The sequence below is a fragment of the Phyllobates terribilis genome, unplaced genomic scaffold (genome assembly GCF_046119375.1).
Source record: "Phyllobates terribilis strain yellow unplaced genomic scaffold, ASM4611937v1 Scaffold_12__6_contigs__length_324123572, whole genome shotgun sequence".
NCBI lineage: Eukaryota > Metazoa > Chordata > Amphibia > Anura > Dendrobatidae > Phyllobates > Phyllobates terribilis.
In genome coordinates, this window is record NW_027362772.1 from 304,209,338 (window position 1) to 304,228,371 (window position 19,034).

At 44.0% G+C, this 19,034-nt stretch overlaps 1 protein-coding gene across 3 annotated transcripts in view; it reads left to right on the top strand.

The window, feature by feature from the left end:
• Positions 1-19,034, top strand: part of GRAMD1B (GRAM domain containing 1B) — a 226,953-nt gene that overhangs the window by 43,583 nt on the left and 164,336 nt on the right. Inside the window, exons 1-2 of one of the 3 annotated variants that reach the window (XM_073657310.1) lie at positions 14,695-14,778; positions 15,850-15,899. The exons of the other annotated variants lie outside the window; for them this stretch is intronic. The gene's annotated coding sequence lies outside the window, so the exon portion shown is untranslated. Of the gene's footprint in view, positions 1-14,694; positions 14,779-15,849; positions 15,900-19,034 lie in introns of those variants that run through there. 3 annotated transcript variants of the gene reach the window in all.

Here is a 19,034-nt window from a genome sequence, read left to right on the forward strand (position 1 = left end):
TTTTACCTGCGCTGATGCATTGCAACAGACTCTCAGGACAGGAGGGAGATTTGCTGCACTGTCTGCTCATATGATTATGTTAAACTGCATGTTAAGCGGGGACAGGCCATGTCAGTGCAGTAATAATAAGGGACAGAAAAGTCCTTGTCTGATTGTATATTTAATCTCGTGCCTCTCCTCCCCATCCATGAGACCACTTGTATTATTTACAACTAGCAGACCCTATTGTATTGGGGACACATTACTCCTCTCACATCGGACCCTCGGGGAGCTCTATGACTAATGAGACACAGAAAGAAGAGAAAGTTTTCCCTCCAGTCTTGGCAATGGCGGGCGATCCTCTGCACAATACATCCCACAACGAGCACTGTGATTCTGCTGTCGCTGTACCGCTCTGTTTTCTTTGCTGGTTCTCTTTTGTCCTTATTTAAGGATCATTTCTAAGCACCGCTGTGAGTCAGAGGTGACATTTAAGGAGAAGAGACAATATTAGCCACAGTTCTCTTCTGTGTGCGGAGTATACTTATTAGCGGGAATCATTTTCTTTTCAGTTGCTTACTTTCTTCTTGTAAAAGTCTTCTTTATACTCGAGAAATATCTTTGTCGTACCAGTTCCCATACACAGACAGTATGGAATTAGTCTGTGGAGAGAATCGCATCTACTGATCACCTAAAATCTGTTTTTTTTTCTTCTAAATCTTGATTCCTTCACCTTAGGCCTGTACAACAGTACATGGATTGGACACTCTGTGTGCTGCCACATCATAAATTTCTGTAATCCCCCTCCCTCCTCCTCCAAAAGAAAACAACTTTCCGAATTTCTGGGTCGTGTGATATTGGCATGGACAACGGGATACCATAACCCTATGCAGCTGTTTTCACTATTAAAGCTCAAGATCTCCTTGCTTACTAAGCAGTTGCCAAACGGTAACCAGTGTAATAATCTCACCAACATGTTAGGCTATGTGTTGAACTAGATGGACTTAGTCTAACTTCAACCTTAAAAACTATGTTACCATTCGTTACCAACTTTATAAAGTATTCGACAGCACATGGCTAGTGCAAAGAGTACGATCTCGCACTTACACAGCAAGATGGGCCATATAGGATTGTAGGATCCCGGCATGAAGAGTAGGATCCCACAACCCTCTGTGGGCATTTCGCTGTAAAAGTGTGAGATCTTACTCTTTGCACTAACCCAGCATTACCCCATACTTTAGTTCTGCAAGAAAGTTGGGTCCGTTAAAAGGGCATTAGGGACCCTTTTTGCTAATATAGTGGCATGTAAAACGTTGGGCACTCCTTGTAAAAATTACTGTTATTGTGACCAGTTGAGCAAATTGAAGATTAAATAATCTCTAAAAGGGCTAAAGTTAAAGATGACACATTTCCTTTGTATTTTAGGCAAAAAAAAAATCTATTGTCATTTTTTACATTTTAAAAATTACAAAAAGGAAAATGGGCCGATGCAAAAGTTTGGCCACTCTTGGAGATTTGTGTGCTCAGATAACTTTTACCAAGGTTTCAGACCTTAATTAGCCTGTTAGGGTTATGGCTTGGTCACCATCATCATTAGGAAAGGCCAGGTGATGCAAATTTCCCAGCTTTATAAAAACCCAGCCTCCTTTAACCTTGTGCCAAAAACAGCAGCCATGGGTTCCTCTAAGCAGCTGTCTAGCACTCTAAAAATAAAAATGGTGGAGGCCCACAAAGCAGAAGAAGGCTCTAAGAAGATAGCAAACCGCTTTCAGGTTGCCCTTTTCACAGTTCAAAATGTAATTAAAGCGCATCGGTCAGCGAGATTGTGCTCAGTAAACCACATACACTGTCAAGTGGGCGACATTACACTGATTAAATGATACCTTGGTTGACGAAATCCGTCCTGTGGTTCTTGTGTAATCTTTACTTTTATTTTGGGGATAGTGATATGCTTGTGCCCTGGGTGGCCTGTGGGGGGCGCTCTATTGGTGCTCTGCTTATGACGCACCCCCTGGGCCATGTTGTGCAGCGTTGCGCATGCGGGGAATACCCGGAGCCGGATCTGATAGGGGTAGTAGTCCTCGTGGCGGTGACCCGGTCCGTGCCCAGGGTGTCAAACCAAGTGGGAGAACTTAGAATAAGATGTTATATTGTTCGACTACGCCACCCGTTGATTGCGGCTATGAAGCCGCCGCTGCAGGGCAGACCGCTGAGGCCGGTGGTACGGGTGTGCAGCGTGGATAGTATAACCCCCAACGGGAGGGGTCTGGCCCCAGGGCAGCAGGCGAAGAGGGGATGATGGTAGTGATGTTATAGTAGTCCCCGTCCTAATAGTGCTAATGCGACAAGGAATCAGTGAGACGTACAGCTGCAGTTTTCAATGCTTTGCTCACAGTTCTTTATCAGGTCCCTTGTGCGCAGTCAAGACCGCCCGAGTCATGCTGCGTCCACCAGGTCAGGGACTCGGCCAACTCCCAGGCAATTCCAGAGCGTGGTCCAGAGCTCCCCTCTCTTCCTTCCTACTGGCCGTCCCCACCAGGGACCCACCTTTGTCCGGCTCCCTCGGGCCTTCTGGTGGCGAAGCCTTTCCCGGTTTCCCTGACCCTATACGGTATGCCTTCCTGGTGGATATGGTGAGGGGTCGCGCCAAGACTTGACCACGACCTCCGGTTCCTGGCTAAGGATAATTGGCCTCCACCAGTTTGGGATCTGGTACCCTGTTCTGCCAACCCTTCACCCGTTATTCCGTGGGATCTTAGGGTTCCCTCTTTTCTTGCGTCTCTGGGCCTTTCCTGGTGTTTATGTTCCTTCTTCCTCTTACTTCTCTCTCTCTCTCTCTGCTTCAGGCCTCCACTTCAGGCCTGGCTCTGGAGCTGGGCCCTGACTGAGCCACAGCTCCCTGTCAGCCCTCTCTGGCTGAACTCTCTCAGACTGCACTCCTCTGCACCTCTCCCTCGTTCTATCATGGTGCCCACCTTTTATACTCCCTTCTGACACCCGAGCCCAGGTGACCAGCACCCAATGGGCTCCTACCTATGCCCAGAGTCCCTCCCCTGTCTGCTCCTACACCACTGGGATATTCCTCCCCCCTCCCCACTCCAGCCAGGGACAGACGCTGTCGTACCTGCACATCTATCTGGTGGGAGTACCGTTGATCTGTCCCCCGGAAATGGGGTGAGTGTAGTGTATGCAGCTAACTGAGCCCCGTTCCACACTCCTTCCTTACCCGGGAGTGGAATACCGCACCTCTGGTTCGAGGTGCAATACCCCTGTAGCAGCCGAGTCCTCGGGGTGCTACACTTACATATTCATCTGTATGCTCCTATGACAGCTCACTGTGCCTTCACTGACCTGCCTCCTATTTTACCTAGCCCCGCACTATTTGATGCATTTTGTAAAATAAGAGGCAGGTCAGTGAATGCACAGTGAGCTGTCATAAGAACATACAGATGAATATGTAAGCAGAGCACCAGATAGAGCGCCCGCGCACAGGCCGCCCCAAAGCACGAGCATATCATTATCTCCAAACTGAAACTAAAGATTTCACAAGAACCACAGGACGGATTTCATCAACCAAGGTATCATTTTAATCAGTGTAACGTCGCCCACCTGACAGTGTATGTAGTTTACTGAGCACAATCTTGCTGACAGGTGCGTTTTAAGTAATGGCCGTTAACAGGAACAGTGGAGGTCAAGATAAAATCTGGAAGACCAAGCAAAATTTCAGTTAGAGTTGCTCTTAGGATTTCTGGAGAGGCAAATCAGAACCCCCACTTGACTGCAAAAGACCTTCAGAAAGATTTAGCACACTCTGGAGTTGTGGTACATTGTTCTACTGTTTAGAAACACCTGCACAAATATGGCCTTCATAGAAGAATCATCAGAAGTAAACCTCTCCTGCATCATCACCATAAAATTCAGCTTCAGAAATATGCAAAAGAACATCTAAACAAGCCTGATGCGTTTTGGAAACAAGTCCTGTGGACCGATGAAGTTAAAATGGAATTCTTTGGCCACAATGATCAAAGGTATGTGTGGAGAAAAAAATGCCACAGAATTTCTGGAAAAGAACATCTCACCAACCATTAAGCATGGGGGTGGATCAATCATGCTTAGGAGTTGTGTTGCGGCCAATGGCACCGGGAACATTGTCTGCAACACAAGGTTGAGGGGAGAATGGATTCAATGAAATTTCAACAAATTCTTGATGCAAACATAACACCATCTGTAAAAAAGCTGAAGTTGAAAAGAGGATGGCTCCTACAAATGATCCTAAATACACGTCAAAATCATCCACAATAGATGACCTCAAAAGGCGCAAACTGAAGGTTTTACAATGACCCTCACAGTCCTCTGATCTGAACATCATTGAAAATCTGTGGCTAGATCTCAAAATAGCAGTGCATGCAAGACAACCCCTATGAGTCTCACAGAACTGGAAGAATTTTCCAAGGAAGAATGGATGAAAGACTCTTGTCTGGCTGCAAAAAGCATTTACAAGTTATCATACTTGCAAAAGGGGGCGCTACTAGGTACTAACCATGCAGGGTGGCCAAACTTTTGCATCAGCCCATTTTCCTTTTTGTAATTTTTAAAATGCAAAAAATGACTTTTTTTTTGCCTAAAATACAAAGGAAATGTGTCCTCTCTAACTTCAGCCCTTTTAGAGATAATTTAACCTTCAACTTGCTTAACAGTTCATAATAACAGTTATTTTGACCAGGGATCCCCAAACTTTTACATGCCATTGTAGATGATAAATTACCAGTTTGAGGATGTACTCATTTCTAAAATAAAAAGGATGGCCCCAGACTGGGAATAGGTTCTCTTTCATGTGTACGTGTCGTTTTAGGTGACTTTGCATAATAAGCTGTAGTGTGTACGTGAGGAAAAACACTATTTCTGGCCATTGTTTGACTTGTATCCTGCATTTTACACCAGTTTTCTCCTCTGAAGACTCTTATTATAAAGAAATAGAAAAGTATACAAAAGGAATATAAAGGGCGTAATGAGTATGGTGACGGGGGAGCAAAGATCAGAGATAATAACCAAAGACGGTACCTGTAATAAGTAATGTTGGCAGCGAGTGTTGGAAAGCAGAACTTCTAGTCGCTCTTCCTTTTACCGCTTTCTTTGATTGCTGTTTGTTTATTGTAATCAATTGTACATATTTGCTTATTTATATATATAATCGTCTTATCCCGTCTGTCTGTCTGTCTGTCCAGGAAATCCCGCGTCGCTCAATGGTCCGGCAGCGGCCAATCAGCGCCGGGGGATTTCTAAAAAAAGATGGCAGCCGTTAGCGGCTCATCTGCGGGACAGAGCTGAGCGGCGATGCAGCCGGGAGATGACCGGCGCGAGGCGCTCATCTCCCGGCCGGCAACAGCAGAAGGAACCCGACCGCCGGACCCATCTGCGGGACGGAGATGCAGCCGGGAGATGAGCGGCGCGAGGCGCTCATCTCCCGGCCGGTAGCAGCGGATGGACCGCCGGCGTCGCTGACCTCCATGCGGAAGGGAGGACCGGAGAGCGGCGCTGCAGGTCGGGATACTTCTGCTGCGAGCGCCCGCTATGTCCCGGGTTCTCGCAGCGGAAGTATCCGCACAGGCAGCGGCGCTCCCCGGTCCTCACCAAGACGATTCGATGATTGGTCGCGGTCTTCGGACCCGACCAATCACTGATCTTAGCGCAAAACTTAAACACTATTGTGCTGATTGGTCGCCGACGCTGCCCGCGACCAATCACCGATTTGGGCGCCAAATTTAAATATCGGCCAATCACCACAGCGGTGTTTAAATGTGGAGCCAAGATCGGTGATTGGTCGCGGCCGATATTTAAATTTGGCGCCCAAATCGGTGATTGGTCGCGGCCGATATTTAAATTTGGCGCCCAAATAGTGTTTAACTTGGCACAATAGTGTTTAACTTGGGCGCCAAGATCAGTCATTGGTCGCGGGCCAAGACAGCGACCAATCACCGATTTGTGCGGCAATTTTAAATAGCGTCCGCGAACAATTGGATGTCAGCGCCGCGACCAATCACCGATTTCGGCGCCAAATTTAAATATCGGCCGCGACCAATCACCGATCTTGGCTCCACATTTAAACACCGCTGTACTGATTGGTCGCGGACGCTATTTAAATGTGCCGCCCAAATCGGTGATTGGTCGCGCACAGCGTCGGCGACCAATCAGCACAGCGGTGTTTAACTTTAGCGCCAAGATCACTGATTGGTCACGTGCGGAGAGCGCGACCAATCAGCAAATCGTATTGGTGAGCGGGGAGCGGAATCTTATTAGTGAGGACCGGGGAGCGCCGCTGCCTGTGCGGATACTTCCGCTGCGAGAAGCCGGGAGATGAGCGACTGCTCGCAGCAGAAGTATCTGGACTCGCAGCGCCGCTCCCCGGTCCTCCCTTCACACCCTAGCCGCTGATGTCCCCACAGTATCAGCATGGTGTTACAAAGGTCCGGACATTCGTGTTAAAAATCGCTGATTGGTCGCTGGCGCTGCCCGCGACTAATCACCGATTTGGGCGCCAAATTCAAATATAGGCCGCGACCAATCAGCACAGCGGTGTTTAAATGTGGAGCCAAGATCGGTGATTGGTCGCGGCCGATATTTAAATTTGGCGCCCAAATCGGTGATTGGTCGCGGGCAGCGCCAGCGACCAATCAGCGATTTTTCACACAAATGTCGATTCATACGATTCCGCTCCCCGCTCCTCACCAATACGATTCGCTGATTGGTCGCGCTCTCCGCACGAGACCAATCAGTGATCTTGGCGCTAAAGTTAAACACCGCTCTGCTGATTGATCGCAGCCGCTGCCAGCGACCAATCACCGATTTGGGTGCCACATTTAAATAGCGGCCGCGACCAATCACCGATCTTGCCACGACATTTAAACACTGCTGTGCTAATTGGTCGCGGACGCCAGCCGCGACCAATCAGCGAGATTGGCGCCAAATTTAAACAACGCTCTGCTGATTGATCGCGGTCGCTGGCCGAGATCAATCAGCAGTATTGGTGCCAAATTTAAACCTCACTCTGCTGATTGGTCGCGGCCGTCAGCCGCGAACAATCAGGGAGATTGGCGCCAAATTTAAACAACGCTCTGCTGATTGGTCACCGGCCACGACTAAGCGATTTTTGTGCCAAATTTAAACACGCTCTCCATTCCTCACTAACACGGTTCGCTGATTGGTCGCGGCCGGCGACCGCGACCAATCAGCAGAGCGATGCAGAGCGGGGTTTAAATTTGGCCCCAAAGTCGCTGATTAGTCGCGGCTGACGGGCGCGACCAATCAGCAGAGCGTTGTTTAAATTTTGCGCCAAAATCGCTGATTGGTCGCGGCCGGCGGCCTCGACCAATCAGCAGTATTGGCGCCAAATTTAAACACCACTCTGCTGATTGGTCGTGACTAATCAGCGATTTTGGTGCCAAATTTAAACACGCTCTCCAGTCCTCACTAACACGGTTCGCTGATTGGTCGCGGCCAATCACCAATATTGCTGCCAAATTTAAACACCGCTTTGCTGATTGGTCGCGGTTGCCGAACGCGACCAATCAGCGATTTTGGCGCAAAATTTAAACACCGCTCTGCTAATTGCGCCCCGTCGGCCGCATACCTATTCTAGAATACCCGATGCATTAGAATCGGGCCACCATCTAGTTGTATATTCATATTAACTTTCTACCTTAGGAATCTTATTGTTTTTTTCATTGTAGCATATATTCTGAGGCAGCAGCATCATCAAAGGCATTATACAGCAGTACTGAGCAGTGTAACTATGAATTCACCTGTGGGGGCGAGAGAAATCACTCCAAAGCAGCAGCACAGTGGACATTATACAGACAGAAGTACGCTCTCCCTTTCTCTCTCTACAGATACAGTGGGGGAAAAAAAAGTATTTAGTCAGCCACCAATTGTGCAAGTTCTCCCACTTAAAAAGATGAGAGAGGCCTGTAATTGACATCATAGGTAGACCTCAATTATGAGAGACAAAATGAGACAAATCCTGAAAATCACATTGTCTGATTTGGAAAGAAATTTTTTTCAAATTTTGGTGGAAAATAAGTATTTGGTCACCTACAAACAAGCAAGATTTCTGGCTCTCACAGACCTGTAACTTCTTCTTTACGAGGCTCCTCTGCCCTCCACTCATTACCTGTTTGAACTTGTTATCAGTATAAAAGACACCTGTCCGCAACCTCAAACAGTCACACTCCAAACTCCACTATGGTGAAGACCAAAGAGCTGTCGAAGGACACCAGAAACAAAATTGTAGCCCTGCACCAGGCTGGGAAGACTGAATCTGCAACAGGCAAGCAGCTTGGTGTGAAGAAATCAACTGTGGGAGCAATAATTAGAAAATGGAAGACATACAAGACCACTGATAATCTCCCTCGATCTGGGGCTCCACACAAGATCTCACTCCGTGGGGTCAAAATGATCTCAAGAACAGTGAGCAAACATCCCAGAACCACACGGGGGGACCTAGTGAATGACCTGCAGAGAGCTGGGACCAACGTTACACAGGCTACCATCAGTAACACACTACGCCGCCAGGGACTCAGATCCTGCAGTGCCAGACGTGTCCCCCTGCTTAAGCCATTACGTGTCCGGGCCCTTTTGAAGTTTGCTAGAGAGCATTTGGATGATCCAGAAGAGTATTGGGAGAATGTCATGTGGTCAGATGAAACCAAAGTAGAACTGTTGGGTAGAAACACAACTCGTCATGTTTGGAGGAGAAAGAATGCTGAGTTGCTTCCAAAGAACACCATACCTACTGTGAAGCATGGGGGTGGCAACATCATGCTTTGGGGCTGTTTCTCTGCCAAGGGACCAGGACGACTGATCCATGTACATGAAACAATGAATGGGGCCATGTATCGTGACATTTTGAGTGCAAACCTCCTTGCATCAACAAGGGCATTGAAGATGAAACGTGGCTGGGTCTTTCAGCATGACAATCATCCCAAACACACCGCTAGGGCAACAAAGGAGTGGCTTCATAAGAAGCATTTCAAGGTCTTGGAGTGGCCTAGCCAGTCTCCAGATATAAACCCTATAGAAAACCTTTGGAGGGAGTTGAAAGTCCGTGTTGCCCAGTGACAGCCCCAAAACATCACTGCTCTAGAGGAGATCTGCATGGAGGAATGGGCCGACATACCAGCCACAGTGTGTGCCAACCTTGTGAAGACTTGCAGAAAACATTTGACCTCGGTCATTGCCAACAAAGGATATATAACTAAGTATTGAGATGAACTTTTGTCATTGACCAAATACTTATTTTCCACCAAAATTTGAAAAAAAATTATTTCCAAATCAGACAATGTGATTTTCAGGATTTGTTTTCTCATTTTGTCTCTCATAGTCGAGGTCGACCTATGATGTCAATTACAGGCCGACCTCATCTTTTTAAGTGGGAGAACTTGCACAATTGATGGCTGACTAAATACTTATTTTCCCCACTGTATATATGTATAGATGAGATATATATATATTTACTTGTACTATTTGTTTTGTAAAATTTGTTGAGATGACAGTGAATATTTATTTAAAATATGCAGCAAAATCTGTTCTTACATGGGTGTTTGTAGAGGACTTAACACATAATCACTGAAAATATTTTTTTTTTTACATTTCAGAAATGTATTTTATTTTTATTTTTTTTTGTGCTGTTTGATTCCTCTTCTTGCTGTAACAGATAAACCTAAACAATTGAGATGGAAAATGTATGTTTTTCATTTAGTTGCACATTAATTGCACACACAGAGATATATATTCTAAGAAACATAAAACAGCATTTTTACTTTCTTAAATATTCAGGGTTATTAACCTTTTGGACTGACGACCGTACTGGAAATGTTCAATAAAAGAAAAAAAAAAAAATCATCAAGAATACAAAATTACCTAACAATTGTGCATGCAATTTAGTAGTGGGCATCCCCTTTAATTTTAGATTACTTTGGACTCTAATATTCAGTAGAGTTAAAAAAAAAAAAAAAAAAAATACAATAAATAAAAAGCCACAAAATACTGCAGCAAGTAATGAACAGTCCATGGCAATGACGTCTCCTGCTCTAAATATTTGTAGAATTATAAAGGTGTCGTCGGATCCTTTTTTAATGCTTATAATGTTGTTGCATGTGGAGAAGATCATGAGAATATAAAATCTTCATCTCTGTTACATTAATATTCCGTGATGAATGGAAGATGACGTCCTCTACTTCCTGTCTGAAACCTGACACGGTCCTGGCAGGGATGAGTTGTAATGAGGTATATCAAAGTGGATGTTTCAGTGGGTTGCTGGAACGATAAAAAAGAGTGTCATCTCTGTGGTATTACCGGCTAGATATTTATTTATGTTGACTCCTAAATAAAGCTGTTGTATGCAGTGGACGAGCTCCATAGAGAGCACTGTGTACTCTAGGCATTAAAAAAGAGGATTATGTCTATACACTATATGAACAAAAGTATTTGGTCTTAATCATTATTTTTTTTCATTTAAACCCAATGGCACAGGTGTACAAAATTTCAGCCTCGCGGCATGCCCGTCTACATTTACTAAACTATGTGAGAAAATGGCTTGGGGTAAAGAGCTCGCTGAGCGTAGTCCTGTAATAGGACATCATCAATTTAACAAAGCACTTCTTAATTCCTAAATATTCCATCACCTATGAGTGGTATTTTTTGAAAAGTGGACGAGTCTGGGTTTGGTGAATGCCAGGAGAATGTTACCCGTCAGACTGCATTGTGCCCGCTGTACAGTTTGGTGGAGGAGGGATAATGCTATGGGATTATCAGGGGTTGGCGCAAGACATTTTGGATGGTTTTCTGCCTCCAACTTTGTGGGAACACTTTGGGGAAAGCTCTTTTGTATTCCCCATGACTTTGCCCCATTGCACAAAGCAAGATCCATAAAGGCATGGTTGAGAGAATTTGGTGTGGAAGTACATTACCAACCGCACAGAGCCTGGACCTCAACCCCATCCATCCGTGGGATGAACTATAACGAAGATTATGAGTCCGGGCCTCACTCCAACATCAGGGTCTGACCTCAAAAATTCCACAGACACTTCTATACTAGCTTTCTTCAGCTTCTCGTGATCGTGACATCAATTTCTACTCACAGAGATTGATCTTTTTTATTGGCAAATTTGTTATATGGATTTTTGAAGCTTAATAGTAATATTGGAGTTCGCTGTGATTCCATTTATGTTATTATCGGAACTCTACAATCTTCACCGACACCTTCCGGATGTCTACCACTCTCATGTTACGAACGGTATCTTGTTGGTGTGTGTGTGAATAATAAATATATATAATATATATATATATATATATATAAATATTTCTCTTCATGTACAAGTTCCAGAATATATATACACACAGTGGTGTGAAAAAGTGTTTGCCCCCTTCCTGATTTCTTTTGCATGTTTGTCACACTTATATGTTTCAGATCACAAAGCAAATTTAAATATTAGACAAAGATAACACGAGTAAACACAAAACACAGTTTTTAAATGAAGGTCTTTATTATTAAGGGAAAAAGAAATCCAAACCTACGGGGCCCTGTGTGAAAAAATGATTGCCACCCCTCCCCCCTTAAAACAAATTATATATGATTTATCACATCTTTGGGAAGCTGAGTTCAATTTCCTTAGCCACACACAGGCCTGATTACTGCCACACCTGTTCTCAATCAAGAAATCAGTTAAATAGGACCTGCCAGACAAAGTGAAGTACACCAAAAGATCATCAAAAGCTAGAAATCATGCTGTGATCCAAAGAAATTCAGGAACAAATGAGAAACAATGTAATTGAGATCTATCAGTCTGGAAAAGGTTATAAAGCCAATTCTAATGCTTTGAGACTCTAGCAAACCACAGAGAGAGCCGTTATCCACAAATATTAATTTAAAAACTTCATTTTGTGTTATCTTTGTTTAATAATTTAAATTTGTTTTGTGATCTCAAACATACAAAAGAAAAAAAATAAAAATAAATAAATATATATATTTATATATTTATTTTGGGAACTTGTACATGAAGGTAGGATTTTCCCCACTACCACTACAATGTGTCTCTTGATAAATTATTCAGTAGTTCTCCAGAAGCTATAAGGCGAGTGCTCGGAGATGTCACTCTGTAATGACTAAGTTTCCGACTTTGATGATCACATCTTCCTGGATAACCAGTTTCCGAACAGCTGATCCCTTTCTCAGCCTCAGCTTGTAGCCAACACTATGCTAAAGCCTTTAATGCCATGGGCACCATGCTTCCTTTAGTATAGTCTTCCATACTATCTACAAATGTACTAAGTATAGATAACTTGCAGTCCACTGATCATACCTGTGTAAACTAAATCCGCCCCTAGAAAGCATCCGTAGATATTGCCTGTCAAAAGAGGAATACGTACCGTAGAGACTGCAGCCAGTTGCACCGGGGGCCTGATCATATTTTCCATTTTTGAATGGACCTCTGATGCAATACCAGGGACAGCCGCCCATGGACAGGAGTGGTTCTGTCTCCAAACCCTTTTCTGATCATATACAACCACTTTAAATTGATCAGATTGTATCTGTTGTATGACGCCTGGTCATCTGAGCGAAGCCACCGGAGGAAGTAATGAATGTTTCTTTTCCTCCGCTCTGTAGTGGACACTAGTCATGATTCTGCTCATTGGCCTGGCTTAAGAGTTCAGCTCCAATATCTGTGGGTGTCAGTTCAAGGCCTTTATGTTGTCATATGATTAAATACTCCTGTGCAGCCTTCTGTTTTAATTGAGGGAAATTAACGGTGGTCTTGTACACGTTTATTGGGTGAATCATGTTCATATAGTAGGAGGGCTGCTTCTTGCCCCAAAGTAATAAACCTCTTCGGACTGGGCAACGGGCCGGACTGCTGAATTCCCAAGCGGGGCCCTGAGCAGCGGTGTAATGTTCGCAGTCACAGATTGTGCAACTGGGCCCAGGCGGAGGAGGGCCAGGTGAGGCCAGGGCTATTTTCATCAGGATGAGCGCACACATCCAGTTGCAAAGTAGTGCGGAGCAGACATCCACTTGCTGTCCGCTCTTCTCTACATATACAGACCTATTAGGAGCCCGCCGCTGGCCTCAACATCCTGTCACAGGCAGCACAATGATGTCACTACTTTATGCCGCCTGCACCAGGAGGGGAAGAAATGAGCTGCGTCTTTAGGAGAAGGGACAGGTGAGAAGATTTGTTTTCTTTCTATTTTTTATTTGTTATGTCAAGAAAGCCAGAATGAGGGATATTATTACTAAATCGGGGGACAAAATGGTGGATATTACTAAATCGGGGGACAAAATGGTGGACATTATTACTAAATCGGGGGACAAAATGGGGGACATTATTACTAAATCGGGGGACAAAATGGGGGACATTATTACTAAATCGGGGACAAAATGGTGGACATTATTACTAAATCGGGGGACAAAATGGTGGACATTATTACTAAATCGGGGGACAAAATGGGGGACATTATTACTAAATCGGGGGACAAAATGGGGGACATTATTACTAAATTGGGGGACAAAATGGGGGACATTATTACTAAATCGGGGGACAAAATGGGGGACATTATTACTATATTGTGGCTAGAATGGGAGGTATTATTACTCTATAAGCAGAAAGAGGCCGCATTGTACAGGGAATAGAGCTGGAGTGACTGAGGCTTCAGATCTTGCATAGCCCTTCAGCCTCATTTGCATATCATTGAAACACTGATTTCTCAGTAACGGAGCAATGGACCAGTCATGTAAAGTTATTGCTGGACTTGTCTTTGAAAGATCCACATGCATATATAGTTTGGGGGTGAAATCCTGCTTACTCGCTCCCTTTAAATACTTTAAAGTTTAACCCCTCCCAGTCCTGTTAACATACTATATTACACAGTGGCAGAGATGCACTTAATGCAAACCACCATAATTGTACATAATAGTTATGTTGTGGGCACAGTAGATGTGCTGGAGCCAATTGTATTTTACAGTCGATGCTCCTCTATAATGGGGACTATTTGTGACATGTAGTTGTATTGTGGGCCCCTAGATTCAGCTCTACTGGTGGGCCCTAAGCACTGCAGCCCAGCACTGGTAATAGGGGCATGTAGAGAGCAGTGTGTTAGTCTGCAGCGTAATCCGCTTCATTCATGTGAAATGATGGGTGATTGATGACATAGAAGACGCCGCGATGATAAATGTTTTCCTCGAGCAGCAGATGTTCAATGTGAGCCTGCACTATTGTCACTAACCTGTATAAAAGTGTCCCTGGAGCTATGAGAAGTCACTGCAGATCGCACTATCAGCTGCAGTGCTGTTATCTGCATAGGAGGCGAGTGAGACAGTGCTTTGTGGAGATCAGGAACGTTGCTCACGAATCCCCCTAATTGCTGAGCATGCAGTTCCCGAAAGCCTGTGATGTGAGCCCAGGATACAGGCGCTGAGCACTCATGTGCACGGATGACACCCAGCATTTTTGTTCATGGTACCAAGCGCCCATCATCCGTTTTTTGTTTTAGGTCGTCTCCTGGCATCTATTGATTTCAGTGTAACTAGGCCAAAGGCAGATCTGCATTCCCAGTGCTGGGGACATTGAGTATACAATGATGAATGTGGCTGGATGAAGTCACGGAGATCATCCAATAGCCGTGCAGCTTTCAGCGAGGTTCAGCAGCTTTCTGCAGATGAATTGAGCATCACACACTGTTCAGAATGGGAACAAATCCCTGACAGGCTCTAGTAATAAGTTCCTGGGGTTTAGAGTGAAGCATAAGGTGAGTGTGCTGGATGGGATTTGCATTTTTTTCAGTCTCTGCTTTTTGCTTGAGAATGCATCGCCCCCTTCCTCTCCTCTTCTCTCTGCACTGTCCTGTCCAACACAGTAATCTCATTGCCGTGACCTCTGCTCTTCTCATACCTCTGCACCAAAATACCCTCAACCAACACCCAGTATTATGCTGCACCCAGATTCTGCCTCCTACCCCCTCCCAACACTCCGAACACAAATTTGCAAAACCATCGCGCTTATCAGGAGTGGGTCAGACTCCAGCCTCATATAACCCAGATTACACCATCCTCAGCCAACCTGTATTTCACTGTCCCGTCAGCATCACTTAGCAAAATTTCCTTTTACGCATGGCAGATATACGCTTGGGCATGTCGTGCTTCACTACTTACCGTGGCATTCATATGGACCATTCCCAAAATATTTTTGATAAGTTTATTGAATAACGTCTCATTCACTGTTTCAATCAATGGATTGTCCGGTTTAGTGAAGCTCATCTGTATACGCCAATATATTACCCATCATTGCCAGGTCAGATTCTTTTTTGCAAAAACTTTACTGGAGGATGAAGCTTAATATAGCTGTTACCAGATAAGAAACTTGCCCAGCAGGGCTAACTACTGGTAATATTTATAGAGCACCAAATCTCCTGCCAGACGTAGTGTTAAAGGGGTTGTCCACGACTTGTATGGTCACCCATCTAGCTGTTTGCTTGGCCCCGGCCAGATGCACTGTATATAGACCCGAGAATGCATTATCTGTGCAGTATTTTGTGGCCATTATGCAGCTCGGCTCATGTAGAAGTAAATAGGAGCTGAACTGCAGTATATTTGTATGGCCACAGTGAGCGGCGCTGTGCTGTTTATCCGTCTGCAGTGGGAGCTGCACACAGCTGTCCGGTGGGTGGTGCCGGGTGTCGGACCCCTACTAATCTAATATTGATGACTTGCCCTAAGAATAGGTCTGCAATATACATGTTCTGGACAATCCCTTTAACATATAACATCCTGCAGCCACTAAGGGGAGTTTAGAAATTGACTGTATAATGTTATATTTTCAGGTTCAATGTGTAACCAGCATGAAGTAAACTCCCCCTATTTGTGGATGCAGGTAGGTAGGATTTTCTGTTTTAAGCCTGTCTGTAGATGGGATTTGCATCTTTGTATTAGAGAAACAGAGCTAGGACCACTACAAAGATATTCTAAGAAATCTGCAAAAGTTATTTGGGCATATAATTTCCGCAGTACAAGGTGGAGATTTATTTTAAAGAGAATGTCTCATCAGAACATTATCTATTGTTCAAATCAGTTGTCACATTATACATATTTTTTTGAAGAATTTTTGTTCTCAATGTCAGTATCTATATAAAAAAAAAATACCCTGAAATCTTGTAGTTTTCACTCGGAGCCTGAAAATAGGCTGATACTTGCTGTTTTGTATAGGTCACTTCTCCACAGTCATCTCATTATTATCAGCACATGCAGGATGATCTTGATATCACCTACATGTAGACAACATTTACTACAGGGGATGGTCACAGCTTCGCCCTCCTATACACTCTCCCATAGAAGATAATAGGTCACAGGGCCCACAACGCTCCCATAAAAGTTATCATTTCTAGACTATTGTTTCCAATGACCCTGTGGCCGCTAAAAAAGTTGCTCAGGTGAAATGGATGCCATAATAATCATGTACAGAAAACAGAATAAAAAATAAAAAAATCTCCTGAAAATAAACAATGAGAAAAAAAGTCATTTATTTTTACTTAAATGTACGTATTTTTGACTAAAAATAATTTTTGCCATTATGTTTCATTAAGGGGGTTCTCCACTACTCAGACAACCCCTTCTTAAATATTATATTCCCAGCAAAAATAAAAATATCAGCTATGCCCCTCCCGCAGCGGCCCAGTTACAGAGATGTTGGCATCGGGTCTCCCAAGGGTCGCAGGATATTTTTATACCACTTGACCGCTGCAGCCAATCAGAGGTCACCCCCAAACGTGAGAGAGAAAGTCTGAAACAGTCTTCATTTTTAGGGCAGGTGCAGACAACCAACCGTATGTTTTTCATCCGATAAAAGTGAAAAAACTATCCGATCATGCTAATCACACTCTGATCACATTGCAATCCGTTTTTTTTTCTGATATTGGAAAATTGAAAAACACAAAAAAAGTTGCTCCGTCTTCTCCATTCATTCTGACTCGGACTGCACTTTGATGTCATCTGAGCAATGTTTTCCACGAACCCATAGACACGTGGGCGGGTTACATCCTATTATTGGAGGCAAATCGTGCATGCTGCCCCACGGACATGTGCACGGCCCCATAGAATAACATTGGTCCGAGTGCTATCCTATGTTTTGATGGATCGCACTCGGACCGAAACTACAGTAGTCTGCATGAGCCCTTAGAGATCAGAAGAGTCAGACCACCCAGACCCCTACCAAGCAAAAACTTCTGATTATGTATCATGTGAAAAGTTTATTTGAAAGTGAAGTTTGTCTTTAAAACTTTCAGGTGCTCTCCCCCATCACCCTTCTACTCTATTAGTACAATGCCGCGTTTCATTTATGACAGCCTGTATTCTGCCTCTCGAGCAGCAGACACCAGGTACCACTGTACTAATGGGAAGGTTGCAGGAAATTCATGTAGTATCAGAATTAAAAAAAAAAAACCAATATAAATAATACATCAATATGGGAGTCATCCTCTAATATTTGGACTTGGGTTCACCAAAGATAGGAAAGGAACAGACGCCTCTAAGGCTGACACTGTAAGTAGATCCGGATCTCCATATTATACCCACTCCAATGCTCTGTATATGGCCGAGCTTGCAGGTTTCTCCAGCATCATTTCTCTGCTCATCTCCACCTCTGTTCTCTCTGCCGGAAAGATTCCCTCTAGTGGTGAAATATAAAGTTTATATCTGCCAAATCGGTGAAGGCAATGTCCTCAGCAAATAATCAGATGTCTGCTTGTGTTATGGCAGGGGACATAATGCTAAAAAAAAAAAAAAAAAAAAAATCCCAAGATTTGCAAGTTTTATATTTAGCATAAAAATAGGAACCCAATTCTGTTTTTGGAACTAAATATACCTACTTCTTCCACACAAAGCTAAAACCTTTAGGAACCCATGAACTATCATAAGTTATCTTCACTGTGCACATCTCAGCCTTGCTTCTCGGTACTATCCTCCTCTTGCGCTGACACTACACTGTTGGCTGCCTTTACATAGGGCCATTCTCAGGTTCAGCTCATGATTTGCCCTCCTGATCCCCGTCTCTCTCAAACGGTTGTTTTACTGATAGGCCGAGTACACAGCATGGAGGCGGCTGATGTGGTTACAGCAAAGGTAGGATGGAAATGCTGCTCAGCTCTCTGTGCGTAAGTGACTTCTTCCTCCAGAATGAATCCATGCTTCTGAATGCAAGGCGGAGAGCTGAGGGCTGCAGCCCTTCACCTGGGCCTGTCTGACCCCTATAATGTGTCCCATTTCTCGCTTTTTCTTACATTTTTTTTATGCCTTTTATGCTTCTAAGGCAACACTGCATGAAATGAATGGAGCAATAGCTAAAAAGTCCCTGATCAGACTGCACATGGTTACATATTCTGCACACTGCTCCTAAACCGGCCATAGAGGTAAAGATGTCCATCCCCCCTCCCCCATTTCAGTAAATTATAATTAAGTTATGAACGATTAGATCTTTCCAGAGGAATCAATTTCCTCCAGTCAGAACTGATTGCATTTTACTATGGATATAATAATTATCAATAATAATCGTCAATTTGTTCAGATTGACAACAATATACGTCTATGGCTGTTGTTGGGCTCCGTGTGGCCAGAGATCATCAAAGTTTCCTTTTTAATACGTAATTTTCATAAACCCTAAATGATCGTTATAAGTTGCTGACGTTTCAGTTTACAGTATTCAGCATGTTTAGTTGATGAAAATAAAAGTGTAACTCAAAAAAACTTTAATTATCCGCCCACTCCATTGGGGTCAGGTAATCGAGCATCAAGACTTATCGGAGAAATGTAGCATGCGGCTTTTCTAGGGATTTAAAGATGAAAGTGAATCGATCAGTTGGAGACTGACTCTGATATTGGGACAGAATTCAAATGCAATTATTATAATAGACCAATTACCACTTAACCTGCATGTGTTTTTTTTTTTTTTTTTTTGTGCAAATGTTTTGTCTGCTACATGGAAAGCCAGTAGCATTTTAGAAATTTGGAAACGGCT